Below are 10,118 nucleotides of genomic sequence, written 5' to 3' on the forward strand. Positions count from 1 at the left end.
TTATTTATACTCCTACCAATCTTCTCCACTTGGTTCACTAAGAAAGACTCTAAATCCTGTGCTTCTCTAATCTCATCCATTAATTCACTAGTCACTTTCGACATACCCAATCCAATGCTCTAAAGGGTGAGCTCACACATCACGCTTAAGTCTCTAAATTCTTCTATCAGATCCAACCTTTAAATCATCAAAGATGATAGGTGAATGGTCATCCTAATCAAGGCATCTGCCACAATATTAATTTTACTTCTATGATCCTCTCCAAAGATCAAGCACCTAAGCGTAAGTTCACTAGGTATACATACCAAATCTTTAATTTCACCACTACATCTACACCCAAGTCAAATTCTTATCCATCACCTTATCCTATAGTCTCACGTTTTACCACCAAAATGAATAATCTAAATGTGTTTTTCCAATTCCCTTTGACAATCCATTAGTTACTCAAGTCATACCTAGTCTCACACTACTAAGGGTAACCTTATAAGCCAAACTTAAATCTCTAATTTGAGCCAAAAAAATTCGTCTCTCTAATTATAAGGGAAGATAAATGTAGAGGTTTCTTACTCAAAGCATCGACCACCATATTGGCTTTACCTAGATAACCACTAAGATTAAAATCCTAATCCTTAAGAAATTTTAACTATCTCTTTTGTCTCATATTCAAATCCTTTCGCCAAAAGATATTTAAGGCTTTTATGATCACTAAATACCTTAAGCTTAGAATCATACAGGTAGTGTCTCCAACTTTTAGTATAAATATTACAACCGCTAACTTAAGGTCATGGGTAGGTAATTCCTCTCATGAATTTTCAATTGCCTAGAATCATAAACTACTACCTTTCCTTCTTGCATCAACACTCCACCCAAACCTATCTTAGAAACATTAACATATACAACAAAAGACTTACTAAGATCGACCAATGCTAACACTGGTGCACTAGTCGATCTTTCCTTAAGAGTTTGGGAACTACTCTCACGCTCACTATCTCACACAAAGACAACACTCTTCTTAGTCAATTTGCTCAAAGGTAATGCTATCTTAGAAATTTACTCAATAAATCTCCAATAACAATGAGCTAATCTAAGAAAACTCCTAATCTCACTAACTGACTTAGGTATCTCCCACTTAAGTACAACTTCTACCTTAAATAGATCTATATTATACCTTCGCTAGAAATTACAAGACCTATAAAATTCACTTCATACAATCAAAAATCATAATTAGATAACTTAGCCTAAAGTTGTCTTGGATATATCTTCACCCTTAACTCTAATATGATGATATCACATCCTAAGGTCAATCTCACTAAACACACAAACATTCACTAATTGATCCATAAGGTCATCTATCCTCATATCAACATACATGCATATCAAATCATATTAGAATACCTACTTTAAACCTTCATATATACCATCCCTAAGCATGTATGAATCAATCACCATTTACTCCATATATCACGTACATGAACCAACTTTACCACATAGCATCATACAACCTTAAACAACCTTTCAATCCATATGACAATGCCTCAGAACAAGATAACCGAAATAGTTTTTTTTTTATCCTTGCATACATCTCCCTTCAACAACTGTCAAAGAAAATGATACCTAGAGAGTTATACTCATCCAAATGATCTCAATCCTATCTCAAAAGAAAGCCAAGTGAATAAGCTACAACTCTTATGAATACATAAGATTCTAAAAAGATCATTTTCTTAGCTAAAAATTTAAAAACCACAACAAATATATTCAGCGCTAACAACTAGACTTCTGATCACCAAAGCAGTTATAACTGGAGTTCTAGACCTTCGTTTTATCTTATTTCAGTTCTATTGAAAAAATAACATCCAAGGCTACAACTTTCCTGAAGACTATAAAATCTAAATCTATCAATACGGTACTCATACTAGTACAACAAAACTGCAGCGAAAACATCCTCTATACTAGACAGCAATAGTGTATCAACACCTAAACCCACGAAAATATCTCAATCCTTCCAAACCCACTCCTTTCCACCTCAAACTCATATCCAAGCTTCCCACTACAATCCTAAACCAAAACAACTCACATATTCATCACAAAAGACTTAGAAAATAAAACTCACATGCTACCTAAACCATAAAAGGTTAACATGCAAGCACCAACTCCAAAAATCATCAACACTTAAACCACTCCTTAAGAATACCAAAACCCCAATTCTCAACATACAACCTCCTTGAATTCAATCGCTACAACTATAGATTTCAGAAAATCCACCAATCGTAAACTCTTAATACACTCGACAAATCAATGTCTCACCCACATCCAAGGTTCTAATAGTCTTAGTTGGTTAGCACAAGACTTCGTCCACTACTACTGGTACATATGCTCGCAACACGAGCGATACCACTCAACCACTACTTCTTACATAAGTAAGAAGTATCAAAACAAATAAGCAATCATGAATAGCATCAACTAAGCTATATCATGTCTTTCAGCCAAATTCTGAGAAAACAATGTACAAGTAAGCACAACACTAACAACACAAGGGAAACATCATTATCATCACCATTATCCTCATCATAAAGCAAAACATTGTTAGAGTACACACAATTAAATAACAAAAAACATAATCAATCATCATACTAGCATATCAATAAGTTCCACAATCAATTCATTCCATCATTCATCTACCAAACAAACATAGTAGACTCATAACTCACGGCCGATTGGATCGACCTGCTCTGATACCACTAAATGTGACACCCTTACTACCCCAACACATATATTGTAACAATGTAAATAAGCTAAAGAATAAAATTTTTCAACATCGGTAAAAGGGTTCACATAAAAACCTTTAGAAACATTCTTCAATATCCAAAATATTTTGAAAATGAAACTTGAAAAATAAAACTTAAGAGGTTACAAAATGTTTTCAAAATAATAAGTACAACTCCATATACAAATAAAATCCATGTCCTAGAAATTCTCTACCCCGATGTCACAATATCAGAGCATACCCATAATTCAACTATTGGCATTCTAGATGCCACTCATAGCTGTTAGAAAAGAATGGCTCAATCCAAGAGGGGGTGAATTGGATTCTATGTCACTTTAAAAAATTAACAGAGTTTTAGGATCTTTATTTCAATTCAAACTTTTCTATTTATGAATTTTCAAAGAAGTTTCTTAAAGACTTGTTAATGAAGAATGAATCCTATATGCTTTCTTGATTAATCGTTAATGAGATTCAAAGTTACGTACAATCAATATGCAATACTTTGATTCAGTTCAGATCAATATTGCCCATGCAAAGATGTTAATTCAGAATGATCTCTTTTACATACAACCAAGATATTACACAAAGTAAAAGATAAGGGTAAGAGAAGATTGCACAAGTCTTTTATCCTAGTTCAGCCACTCCACATGTGACCTACATCCAGTCCTCAATCATAACCTGATCAAGATTTGTTTCACTATCTTAATGAAGAAGTTTTACAAGCATACCACACATGCATACACTCTGATGGAAGAGCATGGGCTAAAGGCCCAACCACTAGAGCTATGGCCAGGAGGTTATTTGAAGATTTGACTGCTTTAGAGCTTAGTGGGCCCAATAGGCTTGGTGGGCCTAGGGTGCTTCTCACTTGGGCTTTTATTGATTGAACACCATGTTTAATTGTACTTTCTTAGTTTAGGAATCTATTTTCATGTTGGTCTTGTATTTTGACCATAGATTAGGGTTTAGGCTAGTTGGGCCTAGTTTTGGGTTTCATGGGCCTTTGGGCTTTTGGTACCCAATATTGGGCTCATTATTTTCCTTGTAATATTTCCTATTGATTGTATTCATTAGACCATTGTATTTTGGTCATTAGTTTAGGGTTTAAGGAGGTTTAATAGTTCATTTGAATTAGGACAAATTAGGTCAAATTTAGGATGAATTTAAGTTGCATTTAGGTCACACTTTTGGCACCACCTTGGTTGCACAAGTGTGACACCGAAATGCAACCCTAAATTCACTCTAAATTCAACCTAATCTCTCATTTAGCTCTACATGACCGGTCATGAGCATGTGACACAAGGTTTGAATTCAAATTTGAATTTGAATTCAAATCTTGGCGCCAACATGTGACCAATCATGTGGCACCAAGTGTTCTCCTCAAATTCGGATGCTATATGTTTCCCTCCTCTCACCTATTGTACTCACTTTGAATATTCAGAAATTTGAGAGCCATTGAGCCAAGTTTCTCCCTCAAAGTCACCGAAATTCCAAGAGAGAAAGTCTTAGAGAGTGCCTTCAAAATACCCTAGGAAAACCTATTTTCCTTCTCTTTGAAGTGTGCAATCCCTTGAGGCTTGAGCTTGGATGCTTCCTTCTATGGATTAGGAATCCTAATCCGCAGGTTCTACATCTTCTAGAGGTGTTCTACATTCGGTTTATCTCCATTGAAGAAGATCCGTGCATAAGGAGAGCTAAGGAGAAGAACATTCATCACTTCTCCCTACCTTTTCCATCATTTTTGGTATCAAGAGCAAGGTTCTTCAAGGAGATAAGTCCTTCTTCTTGTGTCCGTTTTTCTTCTTGTGTTTTTGTGTGTTCTTTGAGTTCTAATTGTCTTGTTTGAGTTTTTCAATTCGGATCTATATGCTTTTAATCATATATTGTTCCATAGATCCATTGTTTGATTGTTTTGAATTTCTTCCACAATCAAATGTTTAGGAACTTTTTGCTTGTGCTATTTTGATTTTATTTTGAGTCTCTCCATTCCTTGTATGTGTCCGTGATTGGACCTCATGCATTGCATTTAGATTTTGGTTTTGAATCTATGTTTTGTCTTAGAAGTTTGTGTTTAATCCTTATATGTTGCAAATTCCTTGAATAGCATGTTTAACCTTGTTTTTGTTTTCAATTTTGTCTCATATTTTGCTCTCAGATTTGTGTCTCTTTTGCCTCCTATATGTGCTTTTTCTTTTACCTTATTGTGTTCATGATTTGCTATTAGTCCTAGCAAGTTTCCTTAGAGTTAGGTTTCCATTGTGTTCTTTAAGTTTTCAAATCACATTCTCTTGAAAATCTTCTAAACATTTTGTGACTCAAAATTTCAAGTGTAATCCTACTTCTAGTGCACTCTTCTTGTGGATTCAATTTATAAAAAAAATGATGATTAAGAGGCTGGAAAACAGAGTTTAAAACAGAGCCTAAAAGACCTAAAAGTTGAAAAGTAAAATAGTTCAAAAAGAATCCAAACCAAAACCTAAAACTAGTGCACTAGTTTATCATTCTCACTTGAAATTTGACCTAATTTTTGGCTGATTTGTATTCTCGTTTTCTATAGCTTGGAACCTTAGAAAAATTTTAAATAAAAGGCAAAAACACTCTCTGGAATCTTAATTTGATACTGGAAAAAGAAAGAATTAAAAAAAATATATATATATATATAAGACAATTTAAAATACAAAAGCCGAGAGGTGTACATTGGTGAAAATTCATTTGGTTCCTTGTTATTGTTTTGGCTACTACTTTTGCTATACTTGTCCAATTGCTTTCAAATTTTTTTTGTTTTCTTCATCTACTCTAGTACCTATCTAGGATTCATTCTAACTGAGTGCTAGCTTCATTTTGGAGTCTTAATTTTCCAGTTTTACTTGTTGAACTTCTTTGAGTCTTGTCATATACACATATTACTCTTAATTTTGGTATAAGCTTTCCAAATTGTGCTTTGTTGCTTGTCTAGTTTTCTTTCAATAATTTCCTGTGCTGGAAGTGGCCTTAAATCCTTGCTCAAGGATCAAGCATTGCTCAACAAAGAGTAGGAAAAATTTTGGACACTATAATCACCAAATTTGACCTAATTTAGTGACCAAAATCCTCCTAAATTTCCTTCACTTGAGTGACCAATCCCTTCACCTTGTGAGGCAGCCACTTTAACCTCTTTGTTGTGTTTCTTTTGCAGGTCCAGGAGCATCATATTGAAGGATTAGTGGCGGATTAAACACTTGGTTAAGTGTTGGAAAATTTGCACAACAATCCGTCACTAATTGGTCACTAAAGCCATCATTTACTTGTTTTCCTAGGCTAGTTTACATTTTTGTCAAAACTCTTGTATTTTAAATCAATTTGTAAAGCTTGGAGGGAGTATTAAGAAGCTGGTCAGGTATATCTACATCCTTGATAGCATCTCACGTGTAGTACTAGTGGAAGTGGCTTGGAAATTTCATATGTTTCAAGCTTCCACTTAGGGTTATCCGACTAGCTACTTGTTCTTGCTTCCTTTAAGTTTCTTGTCCTTAATTGTTTAATTTTGCTGCCTTGAAACGTCTAGAATTGTGTAGTTTATTAGTTCACGCTTAGTTTAAGTGTCAAAAGAAACAATTTGTGAAAAAGCATTCAAAATTTTTTGTGAAAAGTTTTGGGGAATCAAAGATACCACAAAGGAGTTTAGTGATTTCCACTTGAAAAGGCTTGGTTATTAAGTGGCTCTTAGTAGCTCACCTCCCTTGATAGTGCAATTTGTACACTTAGACTTCCAAGTGCTATTTTTGTTCCTAGAAAATCTCAAAAACATTTTATAACTTTTTGCATAGCATACAAATTCTTTTTGCTTAACCATGAGTCATCATTCTCAAGGTAGTAGTGACTTTGATACTCCTAAAAGTTTTGAAAGAATTGTCAAGGAGGTTGAAGCACTAAAACTTTGGAAAAATGATGAGATACTTCAAAAACAAAAAGAGAAACTTGAAAAAGAAGTACAAATCATGGCTTTGGAATAAGAAATCCAAAAGATTAAGCAAAGGGAAGAAAAACTTTTAAAAAAATTGAATAAACCAAAAAGTCAAAAAAGTTCCTCAAGGAGCTCAACCAAGAGCTCCCATGACTCTCTTAGCCACAATAAGGATAGCCTAAATCTTGATGCATATTATCAACACCAACCTAGGAGAGTCATTAAAGAACACAAAGTGAGGGAATCAAGGGTTGATCTCCCTTACTTTCATGGAAAAGATAATGTGGACACCTACTTAGATTGGGAGATGAAAGTGGAGCAAATCTTCACTTGTCATAAAGTAGGTGAGGAAAGAAAAGTTCCCTTAGCCACCCTAGCTTTTCAAGGACAAGTCATGTATTGGTGGACATCCTTGGAAAGAGAGAGAAGACTTCATAATGATCCTCCCATCACTTATTGGAATGAGTTAAGGAGTGCTATGAGAAGAAGGCATATACCTTCCTATTATAGTAGGGAGCTTATGGATAAGCTCCAAAGGCTCCAACAAAAGGGTATGAGTGTTGAGGAGTATAGGCAAAAGATGGAGTTATATCTCATGAGGGCTGGGATAAGGGAAGAAGAAAGATTGACCATTGCTAGATTTCTAAGTGGTCTTAATTTTGACATAAGAGATAGAGTTGAGTTACTCCGTTATAGGGACCTTGATGACTTGGTCCAACTTTGTATAAGGGTGGAACAACAAAATTTGAGAAAATCCTCTTTTAAAGGTAAAACTCAATCTAGCTCTTATGTTAAGAAAGACTACAAGAGGGAGGGTCACTTTGATTCCTCTAAGAAATTTGGCAAAGAAAAAGAAAAAGAAAAAGAAAATGAGAAAATAAAAATATTGTCACTTCTAGTAGCAAAACTAGTGATATCAAATGCTTTAAGTGTCTTGGGAGAGGACACATAGCCTCTCAATGCCCAACTAAAAAGGTGATGATTTTGAAGGGGCAAGACATTTATAGTAGTGTTGATGAATCTAGTTCCACTACTTTAAGTGATAGTGAATCAAGTGAGGAAGACCATTCCATTGAAAGTGCATATCCTTGTGATGGTCAACTTCTCATGATTAGAAGGCTTCTAGGAAGCCAACCTCATGAGTCCCATCTTTCACAAAGGGAGAACATTTTTCACACAAGGTGTAAAGTTTTAAACAATGCTTGTTCTCTCATTGTGGATAGTGGGTCTTGTTGCAACTGTTGTAGCACAAGGTTGGTGGAGAAGCTTGGTCTTACTATTATTCCTCATCCGAAACCATATCAACTTCATTGGATTAATGAAGATGGGGATATTAATGTTAATCAACAAGTGAAAGTCAAGTTCTCTATTGGTAACTATGAAGACCAAGTGGTTTGTGACATAGTTCCAATGGAAGCTTGCCATATTTTGTTGGGAAGGCCATGGCAATTTGACAAGAAAACCATGCACAATGGCCTTACCAATGAAATTACTTTCACTCATAAAGAAAAGAAATTTGTACTTCATCCTTTGTCTCCTTCACAAGTGATAGAGGATCAAGTACTAATGAAAAAGAAAAGAGAAGAAGAAGAAAAAAACTTGAATAAAAAAAAAAAGAAAAGAAGGAAAAGAAGCATAAGTTTTCAAAGAAGGATGAAGAGAAATCTTTTCTAAAAGAAGGAATTCAACAAGAACCTTTAAAAGAAACTTTAATTGTTGAAAAACCTTCTTACATTCTTCTTTGTAAAGGTATGCTTCAGTGTCATAATTTAAGCATTGAACTTAGTTCTTTATCTCCTCAAGTTTCTCATTTATTAAAAGAATTTGATGATATATTCCCTAGTGAAGGTCCACAAGGCCTTCCTCCTTTTAGGGGTATAGAACATCAAATTGATTTTGTACCTGGGGCTAGTCTACCCAATAGACCAGCCTATAGGACAAATCCTCAAGAAACTAAGGAGATCGAGAATCAAGTCAATGAATTATTGAATAAGGGTTGGGTACAAAAGAGTTTGAGTCCCTGTGCTGTGCCTGTATTGTTAGTGCCCAAGAAAGATGGAAAATGGAGAATGTGTTGTGATTGTAGGGCCATTAACAATATCACAATCAAGTACAGGCACCCAATCCCTAGACTTGATGATATGCTTGATGAGTTACATGGTGCTTCCATATTTTCTAAAATTGATCTTAAAAGTGGTTATCACCAAATAAGAATTAAAAAGGGTGATGAGTGGAAAACTGCTTTTAAGACCAAATTTGGATTGTATGAGTGGTTAGTTATGCCTTTTGGTTTAACTAATGCACCAAGTACATTCATGAGGCTTATGAATCATGTCTTGAGAGAATGTATAGGAAAATTTGTTGTTGTTTATTTTGATGACATATTAATCTATAGTAGGTCTCAAGATGATCATTTAGGACATCTTAGAGAAGTTATGATGATCCTTAGGGAAAACCAATTATTTGCAAATCTTGAAAAATGTACTTTTTGTGTGGATCATGTGGTTTTCCTAGGGTTCATTGTAAGCAAAAATGGGGTTCAAGTGGATCCCGAGAAAATTAAAGCCATTCAAGAGTGGCCCAAGCCTAAAAATGTTAGTGAAGTTAGGAGTTTTCATGGTTTAGCAAGTTTTTATAGAAGATTTGTACCTAACTTCTCTAGCATTGCTTCACCCTTGAATGAGCTTGTCAAAAAAGATATTTTATTTGAATGGACTTCCAAGCATGACCAAGCATTTCAATTACTTAAAGATCAACTTACTAATGCACCCATTTTAGCTCTACCTAATTTTGAAAAGACTTTTGAGCTAGAATGTGATGCATCAGGAGTTGGCATAGGAGCTGTGTTATTGCAAGGAGGACACCCCATTGCATATTTTAGTGAAAAACTAAAAGGTGCCTCCCTCAATTACCCTACCTATGATAAGGAGTTGTATGCATTGGTTAGAGCTTTACAAACTTGGGAGCACTATCTTGTGTCCAAAGAGTTTGTCATCCATAGTGACCATGAGTCACTTAAATATTTAAGAGGTCAAGGTAAATTAAATAAGAGACATGCCAAATGGTTAGAGTTTCTTGAACAATTTCCATATATTATTAAATTCAAGAAAGGAAAATCCAATGTTGTAGCTGATGCTTTATCTAGGAGACATACCTTGCTTGTGTCCCTAGGGACTCAAATTCTTGGATTTGATAATATTAGGGAATTGTATGAAGAAGATCTTGAATTTGGTGTTAATTATAAAAAATGTCAACAAAAAGCTTTTGATGGTTTCTATATGGCTGAGGGGTATTTATACAAAGAAGGAAGATAAGGGTAAGAGAAGATTGCACAAGTCTTTTATCCTAGTTCAGCCACTCCACATGTGACCTACATCCAGTCCTCAATCATAACCTGATCAAGATTTGTTT

This window comes from Cajanus cajan, chromosome 5 (genome assembly GCF_000230855.2).
Source record: "Cajanus cajan strain Asha chromosome 5, NIPB_CcT2T_4, whole genome shotgun sequence".
In the NCBI taxonomy this organism is placed as follows: Eukaryota; Viridiplantae; Streptophyta; class Magnoliopsida; order Fabales; family Fabaceae; genus Cajanus; species Cajanus cajan.